The sequence below is a fragment of the Lucilia sericata genome, unplaced genomic scaffold, assembly GCF_015586225.1.
Source record: "Lucilia sericata isolate MDLA Ls3-8-SP2 unplaced genomic scaffold, ASM1558622v1 Contig000988F_arrow, whole genome shotgun sequence".
Classification (NCBI taxonomy): Eukaryota; Metazoa; Arthropoda; class Insecta; order Diptera; family Calliphoridae; genus Lucilia; species Lucilia sericata.
The window spans coordinates 139,056-162,500 of NW_023994971.1; the positions used below are offsets into that span (position 1 = coordinate 139,056).

The 23,445-nt window shown below is 33.7% G+C and overlaps 1 protein-coding gene across 3 annotated transcripts in view; it reads right to left on the reverse strand.

Moving 5' to 3' along the window:
• The window catches only part of LOC119609478 (supporter of activation of yellow protein), a 40,864-nt gene that overhangs the window by 16,785 nt on the left and 634 nt on the right, over positions 1-23,445 (reverse strand). For 2 of the 3 annotated variants that reach the window (XM_037964293.1, XM_037964291.1), the window contains exon 1: positions 23,255-23,445. This exon is cut by the window's right edge and continues 634 nt beyond it. The gene's annotated coding sequence lies outside the window, so the exon portion shown is untranslated. Of the gene's footprint in view, positions 1-11,131; positions 11,371-23,254 lie in introns of those variants that run through there. The other variant, XM_037964292.1, reaches the window with a different exon arrangement.

A 23,445-nucleotide genomic window follows, 5' to 3' on the forward strand; every position in this document is an offset into this window, starting at 1 on the left:
AACTAGAACTGGACTAGAACTGATCTCATTTTAAAGGCATATCAAGCCTTTAAGAATGATTATACTGACGATTAAAGATTAATCTCATAAAACTATTTACGATCGATATTTCGAATTCGACATTTCGAGAATGACGAAATAAGATCATAATTATCTTTCGAAATTGTGGTTCCCATTATAATCAAGCTATTATTCTGTTGGTTTTCTGATTTCTTACTCTTCTTATACGACCTTATTACTCTCATACTACAATCTCTCTCTTTGTTGATTGCCTTTGTCTGTTTGTCGAAATTTTTTGCTTCTTATTTATTCCTAAATAGTTAGACTAATTGACTCTCTTTTTAATTTTCCACATGTTTAGTTAAATGTGTAAGTATGTATGTAATTGTGTGAAATCTTGAACTTTTTCATGAATTAAAATTGTTGGTATGCAGTTGTTTGTTTTTGTTGTGTATGTGTGTTTTTATTTTTTCGGAGCACAGAGTTTGATTCTCCTGCTACCGGCATTATTTGGTGGTAGACAACAACAACAGCAAAAATCATTGTCGCATTTGCAAAACACACGTTATGCCAGCCAGAACATCACACGACCAACAGATAGACAGACAGTTAGACAGTGAGACACATACAACTCTCAGCGTAAAACAAACATAAAGACATCGTCACACGACCAACATCGCACACGATTTTTAAACGACTGACACAACACGAGATTAGTGTGAAGAAGTATAAGTACTTCGCTACGACAAATTTTAAGAATCTAAATGACTTTGAATTCATTTTTTGTTGTTGTTGTTGTATTATTGTTATTAATCTTTGTGCCTTTGTTTTAAAATTATAACAGAGGTAGGGAGGAGTAGGTGGGCAAATAGTTGTACATTGAGGTAGGTTTTCTTTTTTTGTGCAATGGGAGAGAGGTATTGAATTAAAATAGATTTGTACAACTTGTTGTTAATTTTGAATGTTTAATTTCTAAGGAATTGTTTAAATTTAAGTAAAACTTTTGGTTTTTGTCAAAAACTGATCGGCAAACTGATATTTATAATCAATAAATGCTTTCTTTGAAATATGGCGATTCAGTCTTAATGAAAAAGATCAGGAATTCAAAGCAAACAGTCGTTTTTTGGTATATGACGAGTAATTTAGGTAGTTTCCGGGGAAGATCCAGCTAAAATGTATGCTCCCGACTAGAATTATTGTCTTAGAAAGGAAATTTCAAAGAACTCTCAAAGGAAATCGTGCCAAACCCTACGATACCAATATGCCTTCATATAACATAGTTTGTCGTTCTAACTTGGCCAATAGCTTTCCATTCATGATTTTATGTACGAAGACACATTACAAACATTATATTAATTTTGACGTTCACAAGTCTTCGGATATCGTCCAATTCAATCGGTCTTAATTAACTTGGTTTTTCTAAGAAGTACAGAATAAGAATTTGATAGTTCCCAAAAGGTTTCCCAACTTTGAAACGCTTCTATATTTGTGAAGATTCCAAAGGGTTTTAATCTATTTAAGATTGGGTTAGGTTATTGAATACTGAATTTGAATTAACTAAAGCGGATCTTCTTATGAAATAGTGCAAAAAAGGACTGACTCGAAGTAATGTGGACAGAGAATATGAGAGAATATTTTGTAATGCCAAACATTATATTAATTCTAAAGAAGTCATTGAGAATTAACTCATTTCTTAAATTCTTAATTCCTCACCACAGAACTAGAACTGGTTCTTCACCATTTCTCAATCATAGATTCGCTTTTACCCCTTTTAAAATCCTTGACATTCATCAAGATCAACTTTTTGAATCATACATATACCCAAACAAAATATGAATAATACAGGATGTAAAATATCCAAAAATAGAAAATTAAACTCGAAAACAAAGAAAATCAAGAGCAAAACAAAAGCACACAAAAACATAGAAAAAAAGCAAAGCCCAATGACAAGTAACAAATAAAAACGAAAGTAACAAAGTGAAATCATTAAATGATAAGCAGAGTATAAAGTAAAGTGAGCAAAAAACAATAAAAATAAAAATACAAACTAAAAACAAAAAAAAAATATAAGCAATAGAAACAAAAATCCCGCTCACTGTAGGCAAACTAAAACAACATAAAGCGTAAAGACAAAGAGTCGTAGTGGGGAAAGAAAAAGGGAGAAACAAACTTCACTTTGACAGAAATTCGATGAAAGAATACGAATAATGTAACAAAGCATAAGACCGAAAAAAACAACATGAGCCTAAAATTGTTAAGAAAAATAAACAAACATCAGGTTTAGAACGTCATCACCACCTCTTTGCTATACATGGCACAGTGCGTTATATTATCTTAACAGTTGGTTAAACTTAGCGGACCACAACTGTCAAACTAATCAAAGAATTCGAACTTATTAAACTGAACTAGCACTGAACTAGAACTGAACTAGAACTGATCTAGAACTGAACTAGAACTGAACTAGAACTGAACTAGAACCAGCACTGAACTAGAACTGAACTAGAACTGAACTAGAACTGAACTAGAACTGAACTAGAACTGAAACTAGAACTGACTAGAACTGAACTAGAACTGAACTAGAATTGAACTAGAACTGAACTAGAACTGAACTAGAACTGAACTAGAACTGAAACTAGAACTGAACTAGAACTGAACTAGAACTGAACTAGAACTGAACTAGAACTGAACTAGAACTGAACTAGAACTGAACTAGAACTGAACTAGAACTGAACTAGAACTGAACTAGAACTGACTAGAACTGAACTAGAACTGAACTAGAACTGAACTAGAACTGAACTAGAACTGAACTAGAACTGAACTAGAACTGAACTAGAACTGAACTAGAACTGAACTAAGAACTGAACTAGAACTGAACTAGAACTGAACTAGAACTGAACTAGAACTGAACTAGAACTGAACTAGAACTGAACTAGAACTGAACTAGAACTGAACTAGAACTGAACTAGAACTGACTAGAACTGAACTAGAACTGAACTAGAACTGAACTAGAACTGAACTAGAACTGAACTAGAACTGAACTAGAACTGAACTAGAACTGAACTAGAACTGAACTAGAACTGAACTAGAACTGAACTAGAACTGAACTAGAACTGAACTAGAACTGAACTAGAACTGAACTAGAACTGAACTAGAACTGAACTAGAACTGAAACTAGAACTGAACTAGAACTGACTAGAACTGAACTAGAACTGAACTAGAACTGAACTAGAACTGAACTAGAACTGAACTAGAACTGAACTAGAACTGAACTAGAACTGAACTACTGAACTAGAACTGAACTAGAACTGAACTAGAACTGAACTAGAACTGAACTAGAACTGAACTAGAACTGACTATAGAACTGAACTGAACTAGAACTGAACTAGAACTGAACTAGAACTGAACTAGAACTGAACTAGAACTGAACTAGAACTGAACTAGAACTGAACTAGAACTGAACTAGAACTGAACTAGAACTGAACTAGAACTGAACTAGAACTGAACTAGAACTAGAACTGAACTAGAACTAGAACTGAACTAGAACTAGAACTGAACTAGAACTGAACTGAACTAGAACTGAACTAGAACTGAACTAGAACTGAACTAGAACTGAACTAGAACTGAACTAGAACTGAACTAGAACTGTACTAGAACTGAACTAGAACTGAACTAGAACTGAACTAGAACTGAACTAGAACTGAACTAGAACTGAACTAGAACTGAACTAGAACTGAACTAGAACTGAACTAGAACTGAACTAGAACTGAACTAGAACTGAACTAGAACTGAACTAGAACTAGAACTGAACTAGAACTGAACTAGAACTGAACTAGAACTGAACTAGAACTGAACTAGAACTGAACTAGAACTGAACTAGAACTGAACTAGAACTGAACTAGAACTGAACTAGACTGAACTAGAACTGACTAGAACTGAACAGAACTGAACTAGAACTGAACTAGAACTGAACTAGAACTGAACTAGAACTGAACTAGAACTGAACTAGAACTGAACTAGAACAGAACTAGAACTGAACTAAAACTGAACTAGAACTGAACTAGAACTGAACTAGAACTGAACTAGAACTGAACTAGAACTGAACTAAAACTGAAATAGAACTGAACTAGCATTAAACCCGAACTAGATCTGTACTAGAATTAAACCCGAACTAGATCTGAACTAAAACTAAACTTGGACTGATCTAGAACTGAACTGGAACTCACCTAGAACTAAACTAGAACTAAATTAAACCCGAACTAGATCTGAACTAAAACTAAACTTGGACTGATCTAGAACTGAACTGGAATTCAACTAGAACTAAACTGGAAATCAACTAGAACTGAACCAAAACTAGATTATTCTGGACGTCAATATTGTCCCTCAATTCCATTTTTATTAATAAGAATTTGTATGCTATTTTCAACCGATTTATCGATTTATTTTGCTATTTAAAATAATTACCACAAAAATAACTCACAAAGGGAATGTTAGTTGAATTTGTCTAATTAGATTATTTGGTCCGGAATAAAGGCTGTTCTGTATTCAGAAATTCCTTGTCTAGGATCCAGAACTCAAGACTATCACCTTTTCTGTGTTCAAATGGTATAGTTGGAAATTCAAAAATAAATTCCTATCACATTTCTTTAACACGTTGCACAGTGTGCGGCACTATCTTAATATTAAAAACACTAGAACAGCTGTTTCTTGAAATTATTATGGATGAAAGTGTTAAAAAAATTATAGATAGTTTTGTCGGTTGGTAGGTCAAAATCCATCCATATGTTGCTGCTGCTGCTGCTGCCGCTCTTTAAATTGGTAAAATAAACAAATATGATGGGTAAGTAGTATCATTCATATTAACCAACCAGCTAGATAGTAGCTAGTTCAACCACTCTACTACCAACTAGCTCAAAAAATGTATATGAGAGAATGAGAATGTCATCATCACTACCTGCACAAAAAAAAACATCATCATCTTATAATCATTGTCATCATCTTCGTCATTTGTATATTTATGGAGAGAGCAACATTTACCGTAAGAAACAGAGAGTGTGAACAGCGACGCGTTAAGCTCAAACAATTGTTGCATTTTCGCTCGCATTGTTTTGGTTTCTGGTCGTTCACCTCATAAATATACGTCGTCAACAACAACAAAAACAACAACAGCTGAAATAAATCGAAAAAAAAATCAACAGCAAACGACAGGCCACAGTCAAGATTAGCACTTCGACAAGAACAAACACCTTTAACTCGGAACACGACCGGCATTAGCATTGTGCTTTAACTAATGTAAATAGAAAATAAACCAAATGAGTCAAGATACTTAGTACATGTTCCTCTAGTACTGACTTCGAACAGCTGTGCGAGTAACAAATATCATATGGCACAAAACTGAAGATAAGGAAAATACTAATGTTTCTTATTTCGGATTAATGTTACAAAATATATATGGAATAATTAATTTATTTCCAAAATTTTACTATTAAGTATCTCTTTATTCAAAAAGACTTAAAGGGAGCAGCAATGGAACAGAACAGAACAGGAACCGAAGTATAAATGAAGTAATTAACTGAACTAGAAGTGAACTAGAACTGATCTAGAACTGAACTAGAACTGAACTAGAACTGAACTAGAACTGAACTAGAACTGAACTAGAACTAGAACTGAACTAGAACTGAACTAGAACTGAACTAGAACTGAACTAGAACTGAATTAGAACTGAACTAGAACTGAACTCGAACTGAACTCGAACTGAACTCGAACTGAACTCGAACTGAACTAGAACTGAACTAGAACTGAACTAGAACTTAACTAGAACTTAACTAGAACTGAACTAGAACTGAACTAGAACTGAACTAGAACTGAACTAGAACTGAACTAGAACTGAACTAGAACTGAACTAGAACTGAACTAGAACTGAACTAGAACTGAACTAGAACTGAACTAGAACTGAACTAGAACTGAACTAGAACTGAACTAGAACTGAACTAGAACTGAACTAGACTGAACTAGAACTGAACTAGAACTGAACTAGAACTGAACTAGAACTGAACTAGAACTGAACTAGAACTGAACTAGAACTGAACTAGAACTGAACTAGAACTGAACTAGAACTGAACTAGAACTGAACTAGAACTGAACTAGAACTGAACTAGAACTGAACTAGAACTGAACTAGAACTGAACTAGAACTGAACTAGAACTGAACTAGAACTGAACTAGAACTGAACTAGAACTGAACTAGAACTGAACTAGAACTGAACTAGAACTGAACTAGAACTGAGCTAGAACTGAACTAGAACTGAACTAGAACTGAACTAGAACTGAACTAGAACTGAACTAGAACTGAACTAGAACTGAACTAGAACTGAACTAGAACTGAACTAGAAATGAAACTAAACTGAATGAACTAAACTGAACTGAACTAGAAATGAACTAAACTAAACTAGAACTGAACTAGAACTGAACTAGAACTGAACTAGAACTGAACTAGAACTGAACTAGAACTGAACTAGAACTGAACTAGAACTGAACTAGAACTGAACTAGAACTGAACTAGAACTGAACTAGAACTAAACTAGAACTAGAACTGAACTAGAACTGAACTAGAACTGAACTAGAACTGAACTAGAACTGAACTAGAACTGAACTAGAACTGAACTAGAACTGAACTAGAACTGAACTAGAACTGAACTAGAACTGAACTAGAACTGAACTAGAACTGAACTAAACTAGAACTGAACTAGAACTGAACTAAACTGAACTAGAACTGAACTAGAAATGAACTAAACTAGAACTGAACTAGAACTGAACTAGAACTGAACTAGAACTGAACTAGAACTGAACTAGAACTGAACTAGAACTGAACTAGAACTGAACTAGAACTGAACTAGAACTGAACTAGAACTGAACTAGAACTGAAACTAGAAACTGAACTAGAACTGAACTAGAACTGAACTAGAACTGAACTAGAACTGACAAACTGACTAGAACTGAACTAGAACTGAACTAGAACTGAACTAGAACTGAACTAGAACTGAACTAGAACTGAACTAGAACTGAAACTAGAACTGAACTAAAGAACTGAACTAGAACTGAACTAGAACTGAACTAGAACTGAACTAGAACTGAACTAGAACTGAACTAGAAATGAACTAACTAGAACTGAACTAGAACTGAACTAGAACTGAACTAGAAATGACTAACTAGAACTGAACTAGAACTGAACTAGAACTGAACTAGAACTGAACTAGAAACTGAACTAGAACTGAACTAGAACTGAACTAGAACTGAACTAGAACTGAACTAGAACTGAACTAGAACTGAACTAGAACTGAACTAGAACTGAACTAGAACTAAACTAGAACTGAACTAGAACTGAACTAGAACTGAACTAGAACTGACAACTAGAACTGAACTAGAACTGAACTAGAACTGAACTAGAAACTGAACTAGAACTGAACTAACTGACTAGAACTGAACTAGAACTGAACTAGAACTGAACTAGAACTGAACTAGAACTGAACTAGAAATGAACTAAACTAGAACTGAACTAGAACTGAACTAAAACTGAACTAGAACTGAACTAGAAATGAACTAAACTAGAACTGAACTAGAACTGAACTAGAACTGAACTAGAACTGAACTAGAACTGAACTAGAACTGAACTAGAACTGAACTAGAACTGAAACTAGAACTGAACTAGAACTGAACTAGAACTGAATTAGAACTGAATTAGAACTGAACTAGAACTGAAATAGAACTGAACTAGAACTGAACTAGAACTGAACTAGAACTGAAATGTAGAACTGAAACACAAAAAAACTTCGTTTTGAAGTTCTAACATTCTCTAAGCAGACCTTGAAAAATCAAAAGAAAATTCGCATAGGGTAGTTTTTAAACAAAAAAAACTAAATAAAATTAATAATATTTTTACCACAAAAAGTAGTCAAGTGGAAACGTTAAATTGAATAATATTAATCTCATAGCTGTTGTATAGTATTCAAAATGACAATATTTTAGTTGAAATCAAAAGCACGAAATGTGTATAGAATTGTAAAATAAAATCTACATACAATTTAATATTTGCACAGTAATTATTTAACACAAATATTTTTTGAAATTTAATTAAATTTTATAATAGCAAATATGAATTTACTATTTAGATTTGAAAATAATTGCAATTAAAAAATATGAATAATAAAACTACAATTTGTAAATTTTTTGATGTTATTTAGATGGTTGAGGTGTTGAGCCAACGGTGGGTTTAAAATGACCTTGTAGAGCTCATAAAGTTAAATCAAAAGCTAAATACGAAATTTATTACTATATTCTTAAATAAAGAGAATTCTATTGTTAAAATGGAATGAAATTAAATGTTTGCGGCAATTAAAATATTAATTTATTTATTATTGTTAGAAATTTAATATACAAGAGGGTAAGTTCTAGGACAGATACATTGTCTCTAGTAGATGTGTTCCACCGCTAAGTTAGTGTTCTAGAATTCGATTCCCACAGGCCTGAGGGACACCTAGCTGTTTTTCTTAGGAGTTGATGTAACATACATCCTCTAGTAAGATGTATTATCAGAGTCTATGATTAATACTCAAACCTTCTTAGCAGTAAGACCTGAAATTTTTGGAACTGAGGAAAAGATTTTAATCTTATAATAAGGCTTTCGAAATTACAATTATATTTGGCTCTATCTCGACCTCCAAATTGAATAAAAAATTATATTGTTGTAATGATTTTCGATTATTCTACCTTAAGTATTTTACATTATAAATTTGATCTGATGAAAAGGTGTAGATCAACCAAACTAAAATTTTCTAACATAATAAATCCTAAATTTTCATGTTATTCGCTCAAATATGGATGAAAAGTCTTTAGTTTTAATGGCTAGGAATAGGCAACGATCACTACAACTCACTGAATTTTTATCGGAGAAGGCAATTTCCGATATAACTTTCAGATGTTCTTGGGAAATAACTGTTATATATAATTCAAATTCAGCCCAAACTCAGCAGTTAAAGCCTGAGTTTGAGCTAAAAGGATGCTGATACAAAGTCTAGGGTTTCGCGAGGAGTAGAATTAGTCTCGTTGTTGTTGTTGTAACAGCAAAATCTATATAATAATCGTATCAGGAGGTTTTGTATCGATGACCAGACCTAAAAATTGAGGATTAGTAGGCATTAAGCCTGTTGTGCCATAACTTCTCGGGCGGTGGGCGACCTCCAAATACAACATGAGACTACCTTCTCTATAAATATCATTCAAAGCTGACGTATATGTGGATCGTTACAACGTATCCTGCACATTACTACGTAAGTTTTCCTCTTATACACAAAGGTTCTTCCTGTTACGCCTTATTTGAGCATTCAACTGTATGATGTTTAAGTTGGGAGGACTACTTCGGCTTCATATTAGAAGGAACTGTTAGTTAACATGAGATTGTCTTCATTTACTGGCAGAAAGTTCGTTTCCTCTTATAGGTGATGTTCTGCGTCCTTAAGACAGCATTTTGTCAACTTTTAATATTTCTCTACAGGAAATCGGTAAGCGAAGGTGACCACACTGGAGCAGCATAACTAACCACTGACCAATCGGTTTATATGTATGTAGCCAAAAAGGTTTCTTTATCCATGCCCCAAATGCGGCTGGACCTTGTTTCCACTTCGCAATGATTTTTGGAAGTATTTAACCTCGGTTGGGGAACAGATGGAATTTGCGCTTCAGCGACTACGACGCTAACAGTTAGAGTTAATTCCTTAGATGTATAACAACTATTCCTCCGATAAACTAGTTAATAGTCTTCCAGTCTGTTGGTCTGGAGGTCGTAGTTTTAATTGTCACAAGAAAATATGGTAAAGTAGAGCACAACATTCCCGGTAGTGCGCTAGGAGTATTTCTTCGGACCTGATTAGACTATAGTTTGGACTACAAATTAGACTATGGATTGTACTATACATTAGACTTTAATTGTGATATAGATTAGACTATAGTCTGGACTATAGGTTAGACTATAGTCTGAACTATAGATTATACTATAGTCTGGACTATAAAGAAGGCTATAGCCTAGACTATAGAGAAGGCTATAGGCTGGACTGTAGATTAGATCATTGTCTGGACTATAAATGAGGATATTGATTAGACTATAGTCTGGATTATATTTGCCTGGACGATAGATTAGGCTATAGTCTGGATTATAGATTCGACTATAGTCAAGACTTTAGATTATTATATACATTAGGCTATTATCTGAACTATAGATTATACTTTAGTTAGGACTATTGATTAGAATATAGATTATACTATTGTCTGGACTATAAATGAGTAAGGACTAAAGATTAGACTAAAGTCTGGACTATATCCTGAACTGTAGATTAAACTACAGCCTGGACTATAGGCAAGTCTCGAGAAGGTTTACATGGTTTACGAGAGGGACGGACATAGCTGAGCCAATTGGTATACTTTAAGGTGAAGGTAGGGGCAATATTTTTGGGTGTTACAAACATCAGCACATATGCATATGCATATACTCTCGATAGTGGTGTAGGGTATAAAAATATTTCTAAATTTTATGATTTTGTCCCTGTAAATCTTTAAATTGCATGATAAATTGTCAAATTTGACAATAGTAGAAACTACATTGCACAAAAAAAAATACTCAATACATTCTCTTACAGAAACACTCATACACACCAACAGAAATATTCACACTCACGTTAAATACAAACACATTGACTTTAATACACAATTATTGTTGTTTTTTATGAGTGTATGTATGAATGTTTGTTTTTTTTTCTTGTTCAGTGCGGGTTATTAAATACATTTAAAGAAAGAATAAAAAAAAATACAAAAAAAAGAAAAATAAAAACATACAAAAAAAAATATTTTTCATACGACACAATACGAGACGGGGACCCCATATAATAAGCGAGACATGAGGCCATACAATAAATACAACTCGTACTAAAAACTCATCGACAAAATTTAAAGAGCAGCAGTTGAGTAGCAAAGCAAAAGAAAAGGTTGCTGCTAATTTGAAAAATTTATTTTATACACTTTTTTCTACACTTATTTTTTTAATAATTTTATGTTTTATTATGTATATTTATTGCTATTTCTTTTACATTTTATTAAAATCTGGCCCGTGCTATTTAGCTCTCTGCTAGATTTCACAATGTTGTATTTTTTTTTTCAAACGCACGCGAAAACTTTTCTGTTTGCCGTTTCTTTTTAGCGAAATGCCACAGCGTACGTTGACAAAAATTGCAATTTTCAATTAATTGCCAGTGTAGCGTAACGTCGAGATATCAACACGAATTTTAGTTAATCGAATTCTAGTGATTTTTTACAAAAATTTCACATTACTCGATAAATGTCTATGCCAACGAACCGAACGAACGAATACGAATGAAAGAGACTATGAAAAAATGTTTTTGTAGCGAAAAATTACAACAACAATAAAAAACGCACAATCCATACACTCATACTGGCACAACATCATCGTCGTTGTTGTCTTCGTTGAAATTATTGTTGTAGAAGAACAAAAAATAACAAAAACAAGTGAGATACACATTAAGAAATGGGAGAGAACGGAAAATCAGACTAAAACAAAGTGATAAAGAGAGAGCAATGAATGGGTAGAAAAAGAGGAAACCCCAGTACAGTGTCCAAGAAAAGTTGTAAATTTCAAAAGTTTTCCAAAGATATTGGAAATTTCAGTAGCAAAGATGGGTTAAAGGTCAAGCTTAGTTAAAAATAGATTAAAATGTTTAAAATATTTTAGATTTAGTAATAATGCAATCACACGTATTGTTTACATACGACTCAGTTCTCAATATCAACTCAATAGAGTATCGTCGTTATCTTAAAAGCGCCTTTACAAATGACTCCAAAACAATATCAGTATCTTCGTCAGAGTTTTGTATGTCTTTGGTCTAGGGCGCTAAAAACTTCCAAACACTCTAGTGTTTATAGTTTACCTAGGTGTACAGATTGGATGTCATAAACTCAAAATTTATCCGATATTAGAAGGATTAAATGTACGTGGAAATGTTCTGCAACATGTGGACACAATTCGCGAGAGTTCAAATTTAATTTGTTTAGAGATTTTTGGTACCAAGACAAGAAACATGACCCGATAACAAAACTTTGCTTTCGAAACGTCTGCATAAAGTATTCAAGCCAAACACCGATCTCATCAGAAAGTTCTAGATTTGACGGAGCTGCGCGCAAAAGTAGTAAAGTTCTACACTGAAAGAGAAAAGGGAGGTAAACCAGATGTGCTAACACATAAAGAGCAGAGACACAAAACGGGATAAAAAAGGATATATTTCAGTTGATATGCCTGAACCCTGAATCCAAACAACATTTCTTCTTTTTCGTTATTAAAGATTTTCCCTCATAATGAACTCATTTAGGGACAGTTCAAATTTCATGAAATGTACAAGGCAGGGAAAAACTTGAAAATCCAAGACTCAAAACAGGCTATAGGTTTTCAGTTAACATGCCTGAGTATTTCTAATTGCAATATTCTTCAATTTGATCAATTTCGAGTCCTAACCGACTAGTCGCGTTAATGAAGCCTTGATTTTACCAACATCTCCATTGAAAAGGCAGATTTTGCTTTTAAGTGTTTGTTGAAAAATGTTTTTCTAACTAAATTCACCCAATAGAATGGAGTCCTTTCGTGAGTATCTGTCATGAAGGCATAGTCACACGGTCACACTACAGACGAAACGAAACCACCATCCCAGGCTCCTTTGTGTCTCGCAATGAAACCTTAGTTGTCAATATCTGTTCTATGTACTTCGCTCTATTACTTCTGCTAGCTAATATCTTGCAACTGTGGACTACTATGGAATAAAAGACAATTATCTCACTAACCCGGATATATGAACGTTAGGGCAAAAGACTACCGCCACCCATGTATTATAAAACACGCGCAGCCACATTACATATTTCGAAGCCCGCTAGTATGCGTCAGACTTTATTATTCCTGCCATAGTGATCCGGCTTCGATTTGGCTGAAAATTATCAGTGTTAACCAGAAATTTAGTAGTCCATTAGAGGCAATAATTGATGTTAAGAAGGAGGATGGTATAAGTCATTCTCAGACTAAAATCGCGCCGGCACACCAATGAAATGACATCTGTTGATATAGAAACACCAATAGAAACACGCCGAAATATCACCAGGCCAATGCATAAATCAGATCATTGACCATCTATTCTCGTTATTTGCGATTTAACAAAAAGCCACCGAATTATCCACAATGTTCCACGACAATTGGATCTCCGCTTCGGAACGACCTCATTCTCTATCGGCCAAAGATTGTCAACCAAGCAACAGCTGTATCAACCGGAAGTTTTTTCCCCAGGGAAGAACATCCATTTACAGCCAATCTGTTACAACAACAACCCGAGATAACATAAGCCACAAGTATACATTAAATAACATTTTCATATGGATTTCAACCTAAAGCCACCACTTTATTCCTAAAGTTTCCCCAACAACAACCAAAACAGGAAAAAACCCGCGGTGTTAGAAAAGGACAGTGGTCAGACTTGAGTTTAGAACTCATCAAGTTTAAGGTTAAGGGATACTGTTATCACCTCTTTGCAAATTTAACGATATTCTATTAACCCTGGTTTATCGTATTTAATATTCTCAGCATTACGATTATCGTTTTTACTTATGTCGCCATTGATAAGACAGATCTGTAAGAGTTTGATAACCAAACTCTTTTTGTCTTATGCCAATATAACCGATAGCCTAAGTAATTTAAAATTATGCTGTGAGGTATAACTCCCAACATACATATTTGACCCTAAATTCCTCTTTAGAAAGCGTTGATAACACAGACACAGGATTCTTGTGTCTTGTTCTTAGAATATCTCCATCACATCAAATTTCCTCTTCTCTTCAGGCTTTAGATTAAGATATCCCTAAAAAAAGAAGAAGATATAACAGAGATTAAGCCTTAAAGTCGATATATTGGACTTTCAGATGCCATAAAAATGCCATTTCATAAATAAAGGAGTCGTCGCGTTCTTATAACGTCCCAAAAATGATAAAAAAAACATTAGGACACGATATCCCAAAAACCTGATTTTTGGGGTTATTACAGAATGAGCATCAACCACGATCTAAAGATTAACGGCTGTATTTATAAAAACTTATTTTAGGTTTATTAAACAATTTTAGGCAAAATTCAGGAAAATCGTATTTATAAACGTGAAGTAGCTTAAAACACCTTCAATAAACCATTGGCAATTAGAAGAATTTTATTGTAGGCTCGACCCTTCTTTAAGCCAACAATAAGTTGATTTTTAACAATTTTTTTCTTAGATAAAGATTTTTCCGGTAATTTTAGGTTGATTGTGAAAACTAATTATGGTTTCTAAAAATTCTAATTTTAACGTTTACAAATTTGTAAATAAAATCCCAGAAAATTTTTAAACGATTATATTTTGAGGAAAAAAAACTCAAATCTAGGCATTATTGGATTAATGCATGAATATTTGACAATATTCCAATTGTCCAGCACTATTTTTAGGCATTTTGGAAATGCCCGTCTGTCAACCAAATGATGGACAAAATCATTTGATTTGGCTTTTCAAAGTTTGTTGGTTAAATATAATGCCATAAAGTAATTAACCATGTAAATTATATTGATTAGTGTTATACTAATGCAAAATATATTCGCCGGCATTAAAATTAGTCAAATATCAAAGAAATTTATCAATATTTGCAAAAATTTATCAAAAATTACAAGGAAAATAAGTAAAAATAAGAAAATGTGTCATAGTGATGTATATTTTGCCGCAAAATATCCGTTATTCGGATACTTTTAATAATAATTAGAAATTATATGTTATATTTATACATCTGAACTAAATAGACAATTATTAAAGCCATATATATATTTATTTTTCTTAAAAGTTTGTTTTTATTGTCAAAAATCTATTATAAACAAAAATATGAAATTAAGAAAACCGAATCAACGAATATTTTATCCTATTTGTACGCAACACTAACACATAAAATAACAGCCATATTGTACAGTGCTGCCAACTTAAACATAAACCAGCACAATAGTTAATATACGTTTATTATTTGTTTATGAATACCTATCACAATTTTATTAATGGTTTTTAAGGCTAAAGTGTGCTTTAACTATTGAGTGCATTAAAAGCAAAATAAGATTTTTTTATAAATACAAGCGTAAAATTATGTCAGTATAAAGCTTTGAAATTATGTCAAAATTATACAAATTTTTTTCAAAATTTCTTCCACTTTTATCACTCACTGTATTTACATACAAATTGCCTCTTCTTTGCTAAACATCCCAAAATGAAATGGAAACCAAAATACAAAATGAGGTATTAAACCACAAGGAGAAAACAAAGAAAAGAGAGCAAACATGAGAAATTAAACAAAACAATAAAGAGAGAAACACACGAACATTAGATACGAACATATTCGTACATTTGGAAACATCCACCAGATACTTTTTTAGTTTAACTGAATAGTTGTTGGTTTCACTATATTTTCACCACTCTAAGCGTAAGTACGTATAGGTAGAGAAAGAAAAAAAAAAAAGACAATGACGACGACAACGACGACTTAATAACTGGTCTGGTTTGGTGTCTCGGTATAAATGCTCTTTTTTTCTCGTTTAGTATTGTATTTATTTCATTTATTTATTATTTGTTTGTACGTATGATTCTTGAAGCAAACAAAAAAAATAATAAATATGACGATTCGTTTTTAAACGAATAAATTTTTCTTGGCATGTTTTTTTTCGTCTTGTTTTTACAATATAAACATACATACACATGTAATTATGGAATAACGTATGAACGCAGAAAAAAAAAACAAAAAGAAAATAATAAAATATTAATAAAATAATTACAACAACATTGTAAAACACTAACAATATTATTGTATTTATTTAATTTTTTGCACTTGTGTTGCATACAAAGTATACAAAAAAATTGTTTAAATGTTCAAACCAACAACAATGATGTATTATTCACACAAAAAACGTACTTTTTAGTGTGTATAAAGTAATAAATTCATGAGGAGAGTCAACAACAAAACCAGAGAGTAGTCAATGTAAAATTTACTTTTGTTGTTGCTTGTTTTTTCGTGTTATTTCTAATTTATTGTATAATTTTTTTTTGTATCAAGTTAAACATATTCTATTGGAGCAGCACCTTTTGTGGACTTATTGTATTAATTCATAATGGTGTAATTTTTAGGGTAAAATTTTTGACAATTCTATGAAAGTTAAGACGTCATATTTTGCTAACACATGGCTTAATTAACTACATTGACAATTGTTGAGAGAGGATATTTTTGTGAGATGAAACCACTTTGTGGTTTTTACTAGTTTGTTTTTATGGTTAGAATTTTGTTTGGTTGAGTTAAAAACAATTACACAAAGTTGTTATTCCTTACAATAGATTTTTCACTTTGAAGATAACTTTGCAGACGTTTAACAAAGCACTTCCTCAGACAACAATGTGAAGAGTTATCGAAGTAAAATTGAATAAGTTAGTCTGATAATTGACATGTCGCTTTAAGGTCTTAAAATAGACTCTAAAAACAAACAATATTTGTCGTTTTGTTTCGACTTCAGGTCAAATCATTCCAAACAAAAACAAAGGATACATTTAACACCATCAATTTATAGTCCCGGCTGAGTTATTAGTAGCAACTCTTTTCCCCTAAATAGCAATCACACAAAGAAATTCATCAAGGTAACATTCCCCTGGAGGGAGAACAAAAAAATACCAGAAATGTACCTTTCTTACAGATGTCAAAATAAGAACGTAAAGTCAAGATTTGTTTCAAAGTCATGAGCCTTTGGATAACGCCCCCAACAAGCTATCCAGGACTACAGGTGGTTGTTGTTGACAATCCATCACTCCTTTGAATGTTTAAAAGGATGACAGCAATTTCCTGTTGTAGTCCCCGGGGGGATAACCAACCCTGAACGATATCGACAGGTCCGTAAATTCTTTCGGATTTAGCAACACTTTGTCGATGTCGTCTGATTAGGCGTCTCTCCCTTAAAGAAAACATTGAAGAATATGCCTTTGACATTTTGACCAAGAAGATTAGAGACTTCAACGTCCCGTTCCTCGTCTTCACCTGCTTCGTTCGTCTGGTCTTATTAATTTCTCTGGGAGGGTCACTTGATACCTCCTCCACGGATAACCTGCAAAGAAGTTGTGAACAAGCTTCTTGATAGTAAAGCCCTAGGATTCCCTTTACTTCGTCAAATGGAGATGTTATTTTTTCGTTAAAGAGCAGAGCCAACTTCTAAATCTTCCTAGTGGCGCCGAGTGCAATGAACTTGTAGACCATCTTCTTGCCAATTTGAGATGTTGTCTCTGTGGTCAGACTGTGAGAAATCTCTTCGCCAGAGAGCAGTACCAACTTCTAAATCATCCGAGAGGCGCTGGATTCCCCAAAAGAGTCACGTGTCAGTAGCTGTCGTTCATGCGTAACAATTCTGGCTTGTAGGTCCGCAAGGGCAACGTCACCGTCCCAAGTACTGCCCAACCCCTCATTCACTACCATTACCACCTAAAAGTTCCTAACTAAAACAATGTCGACTTATCTCTTACCTCATCCATTTGTATTTTAATTTGTTTCCCTATTTTATACACACGATAATACACGTTCAGACGGACCATACCCGCAGTGACGCCGTACGTGAAATATGATAATAGTGTACAACAACGTTTTGTCTTAAAGTTGAGGGGGGCTGTTAACGACAAGTTTTTTTGTGCACTAACTAGTCACATAGGCACTTGGTAATTCTTGAACTTAAAAGTACAACTTTAGCACAAATTCCAAGACGGAAAGGCCCGGATTATTACAAATTAAACAACCCGCATCACCTACTTTGACAGGAAGAAGTAAACATTGGTTGTACATTCCTTTAAAAAGCGTGACTACCCTAGAATAGAAACATTTGTTGTCCAGAAGACTGAAGACACAGTTCTTAACAGCACTCACAACAAGATTGTTACGCTGGTTGGACGATTTGGTTTACCGTAAGTAGCTTATAAGTCTCAGGAGTTTATCAGAATTCGTATTATATTAAAGGTTTGCATCTGAGCAGCTGTTTGAGACAGATCTTAGATAGAATTCGGCACTGGGGATAGACTTTACTTTATGAAATGCAAAGATCATAGAACCTCGAAAGCTTTTGCGAAAAGTGTTAAGTTCGCAGAGGAGTTGGAAGTGACAAGCACTTCCTCAGACAACAATGTGAACAGTTATCGAAGTAAAATTAAATAAGTTAGTCTGATAATTGACATGTCGCTTTAAGGTCTTAAAATAGACACTAAAAACAAACAATATTTGTCGTTTTGTTTCGACTTCAGGTCAAATCATTCCAACGAAAAACAGAGGATACATTTAACACCACCAATTTATAGTCCCGGCTGAGTTATTAGTAGCAACTCTTTTTTCCCTAAATAGCAATCACACAAAGAAATTCATCAAGGTAACATTCCCCTGGAGGGAGAACAAAAAAAATACCAGAAATGTACCTTTCTTACAGCTGTCAAAATAAGAACGTAAAGTCAAGATTTGTTTCAAAGTCATGAGCCTTGGGATAACGCCCCCAACAAGCTATCCAGGACCACAGGTGGTTGTTGTTGACAACCCATCACTCCTTTGAATGTTTAAAGGGATGGCAGCAATTTCCTGTTGTAGTCTCCGGAGAGATAACGAACTCTGAACGATATCGAAAGGGCCGTAAACTCTTTCGAATTTATTATAACGTGGACGATGTCGTCTGAATAGGCGTCTTTCCCTTAAACAAAACATTGAGACTTCAACGTCCCGTTCCTCGCCTTCACCTGCTTCGTTCTTCTAGTCTTATTAATTTCTATGGGGGTTCATTTTGTAACTTCTCCACGGCATCCTACAAAGAAGTTGTGAACAAGCTTCTTGATAGTAAAGCCCTAGGATTCCCTTTACTTCGTCAAATGGAGATGTTATTTCTTCGTTAAAAAGCAGAGGCAACTTCTAAATCTTCCTAGTGGGCCGAGTGCAATGAACTTGTAGACCATCTTCTTGCCAATTTGAGATGTTGTCTCTGTGGTCAGACTGTGAGAAATCTCTTCGCCAGAGAGCAGAACCAACTTCTAAATCATCCGAGAGGCGCTGGATTCCCCAAAAGAGTCACGTGTCAGTAGCTGTCGTTCATGCGTAACAATTCTGGCTTGTAGGTCCGCAAGGGCAACGTCACCGTCCCAAGTACTGCCCAACCCCTCATTCACTACCATTACCACCTAAAAGTTCCTAACTAAAACAATGTCGACTTATCTCTTACCTCATCCATTTGTATTTTAATTTGTTTCCCTATTTTATACACACGATAATACACGTTCAGACGGACCGGACCATCCCCGCAGTGACGCCGTACGTGAAATATGATAATAGTGTACAACAACGTTTTGTCTTAAAGTTGAGGGGGGCTGTTAACGACAAGTTTTTTTGTGCACTAACTAGTCACATAGGCACTTGGTAATTCTTGAACTTAAAAGTACAACTTTAGCACAAATTCCAAGACGGAAAGGCCCGGATTATTACAAATTAAACAACCCGCATCACCTACTTTGACAGGAAGAAGTAAACATTGGTTGTACATTCCTTTAAAAAGCGTGACTACCCTAGAATAGAAACATTTGTTGTCCAGAAGACTGAAGACACAGTTCTTAACAGCACTCACAACAAGATTGTTACGCTGGTTGGACGATTTGGTTTACCGTAAGTAGCTTATAAGTCTCAGGAGTTTATCAGAATTCGTATTATATTAAAGGTTTGCATCTGAGCAGCTGTTTGAGACAGATCTTAGATAGAATTCGGCACTGGGGATAGACTTTACTTTATGAAATGCAAAGATCATAGAACCTCGAAAGCTTTTGCGAAAAGTGTTAAGTTCGCAGAGGAGTTGGAAGTGACAATTAATGTACATACATGAATGTCAGCTATTCGAGTAATGGCTTATAAATGTTATTTAGTGCATTTTAGAGTATTGGAGGAATGAAAAAGGAACTCTGGTTGTGTTAGCTACCAAGGCGCTTTTGGAAGTAGATGGGTACGATCTGAGCAATCATCTAAGTTTCATTAGGGGAATAGGATGACTATTTAGGTGTTCTCTTCTTAGAAGTTCCTCCAAATATGATTAATTTCTTTCCGTTAGAGCTGAATTCAACTCTAATTCTATAATGTCAAAACGTATTCTTGCTGTGACTAATGCTTCAGTATCCAGCCATGGAAAGTTATGGGTATTAAAGAGTTGTATAATGGTTACTCATCTTCTCAAGATAGTGAGTGACATACATGATACGCTTTGTTATATGATCTGGCTCGATCTTTGTACAGTAAGGGATTTACCGTTGGGCATGGCGTTATATAGGTCAAGGTGAGTGGTAGCAGTGCCGAGGACTTGGATGAATAGACAGTCATAAAGTGGCTAGTTGCTAAAGCTCCCCTGTTGTACACCAATACTGCGTGGATCGTCCTTCAGTACGTGTATTCTCGTGGAATTCAAAATAGGGAAGAGTAGGAAAACCACGGAAGGGTTTGCCAACCGCTAGTTAGGGATAATCCGGACGTAACAGTCAACAGGGATAATGTTGGAGAGTTGGACAGTATATGGGAGGAGGGTGACATTACCTCCATGCCAGAATTGTTGAGCATGAAGATCGGGTACTGAACGACTTAGACGTGGAAGATCTTTGGAGGTGTCAAGTGACTCCTTTGGTGAAACTAGCGCCAAACAGAAGTTGTGGAGTTTATCTCTGTCTGACGATTAGTTTGCTAACATTCAGACTGATAAGATAACATCCCCTCTGTAGAAGCGAAGGAAATCCAAAGGTGACACTTCGGAGATGACCGCCCACAGGTCGTTCGGAAATTAGCATTGTCGGAGAAGCCAAGCGTCCCCCCACAAGATAATAATACAGACCGTAAGATAAGGAAGGGGACGTTTCTGTCCAAGATGGCAATGTTCTCGTCAAGGCTTCTACTTTAAGGACTGGTAAACTTTTAAGCCGCTCTCCTACTGATCTCTGCAAAGAGGTAAGTAATTTGCTCTTTTCAGCATTCTTTACAACAATAAATGAGGAAGATCTGAGTACACAATATCTCCAAGATATTTCCTTTATTTAAAGTACATAATTCCAGCCAAGCCATGAAAAAGCACTTGATGTGCAAACACATCTACTAGTATCTAAATTTTACTATTTATACATATTTCCAACTCTGTTTATTATTTAGGTTGTAATTTACATCATTAAAGAATTACTTCAAAAGAGTTTTAGGTGATATCTTAACAACTTAAGAAAGACCACTATTTTCAATTTAATATATAAAATACAAAATTATTGAACGCCAACTTCAACTTGTTGAGACTTAAAAGCAAATATTTGTTTAATATTTTATACTTTTTATCTCAATCTTAACATTCTAATCATAAACATAACAGATTGAAAGGGGAAAACGTTATATAGGGAGCAGTTGGTTAATTATTAAACTTAATTAGTTGTTGCAACAAAATGTCTGTGTTACACAAATGTAAATACATATACATATATATGTATGGTTCTAATGATCTGTTAGTAGAATACACACATACAGTAAACAATTTTTTTAAAGCTTTAAATATTTCTTAATAATTAAATATTTTTTATTGCTTTTTGCTTTTACATTTTGTAATATTTATAGAAATTGTTCATGTATTACTTTCCTTGACCTATTCCCCGCTATTTTCGCTTTTATTTTATTTGTTCTTGTTGTTTTTGTTGTGTTTTTTTCGTATTTTATTCATTGAGCAAGTGACGGGGGAATTCCCTTTTGTATTGATTCTTTGGTGGGCTAAAGTTTATTCATCTTTTTATATATATTTTTTGTCTTTTCCGTTATGGTTGTTGTTGTTTTTGCTGTTTTGGTTTAGAGGTGATTACACTGCAGTAAAGTGTTTTTTTTTTTTTTTTTTGACAAAAACATAATGAAGACAATGATTTTTATAGGGAGAGTGACCAATTGCCTACCGATTTTATTGCAAATTTAAGGAATTAAAAAATGTTTCAGATTTTTATAATAAGTTTTAAATTTGATTGCAAAATTTTAGTAATCTATTAAAAGGGTAATAATTGCTTATCCTATCGTAATAGATAATTATAAATTTTATTGCAGAACTGTTTAGAGGTTCAAAAGAGTTTGTTCTTTTCTGACATCATAGTCTAAATTTGATGCTAAATCTATTATTAATGAAGAGCTTTACTTAAGTTTGATTACCATATAAATATCTTATCTAGTCTATAGAAAAGTATTTTCTCTTCGATAGTATATTCTCTTTTCTAATTTATGGTCTAAACAGTTGTGTAGTCTATGCAATAGTCGGTTGTCTCGTCTATGGACTAGTAGGTTATCTAGTTGTATTGGTATAGACTAGTCCTTTGTCTAGTCTATGGAGTAATAAGTTTTTTAGTATATGGTAGTCTGTTATATAGTCAATAAACTAGTCTATTTTCTAGTCAAAAGATTTGTATATTGTCTAGTTTATGGATATGGTACAATTGGAATCAAAAAAATAAAATTTTATGTCGTTTTGTTAAATTTTAAAAATTTCATTACCATCGCAGTCTGGAATCCATTACTATTTTTAATCCTAAAAAATATTTTGTTTTTACTTTAACCAAGATCTTGCAGAATTTTAACTGTTATCCAGCTTTTATGCCTTGAAAAAACGTTAGTCTGTCTGTCGCAACAAGTCCTGGGTCCCTTTCGAACAACAATTTACATAAAAATAATAAAAGAGCACTAATTAAAGGCTTCAGGAAGCCTTTTATCATTTAAACTATTTTAAAATTTATCAAATTTCACTGTAAATTTCTGAATTTTCCTTAAATTTATAAAAAAAAAAAAATCAAAATTTCTTTTGTTTACAATTCCCCACAAAAAAAATACACTCTCTTAAAGAAAATAATGCCAGACTTCTTTAACTTTTTCATATAAAAACAGAATTTTACTCTCCCTTAAACAAAAATTTTATGCTGGCAATACCCTTCATATTTAGTAAAAGGCGGAGAAATGCGCGGTTTGTTTGTATTTGTACTCATACTCATAAAACAAAAACAACAACAACAACAACACTACTAATAAAAACATACTAAAGTAAACAACAACAACAACAATAAATAACAATAACTCACCACTAGAGCAGCAAACATGTAGAAAAAGTATCAGCCATTATAAGACCATTTTTTTCTGTCCAACCATAATAGAAATTCCCACACTTATTGTTTCACAGCTAATTGTTATTATAATTTAATAAAATTTATAGAAAAATATACTTTTTTTATTTAATTTAACTTAAAAAAAATATACACTATTCTTTGCATAA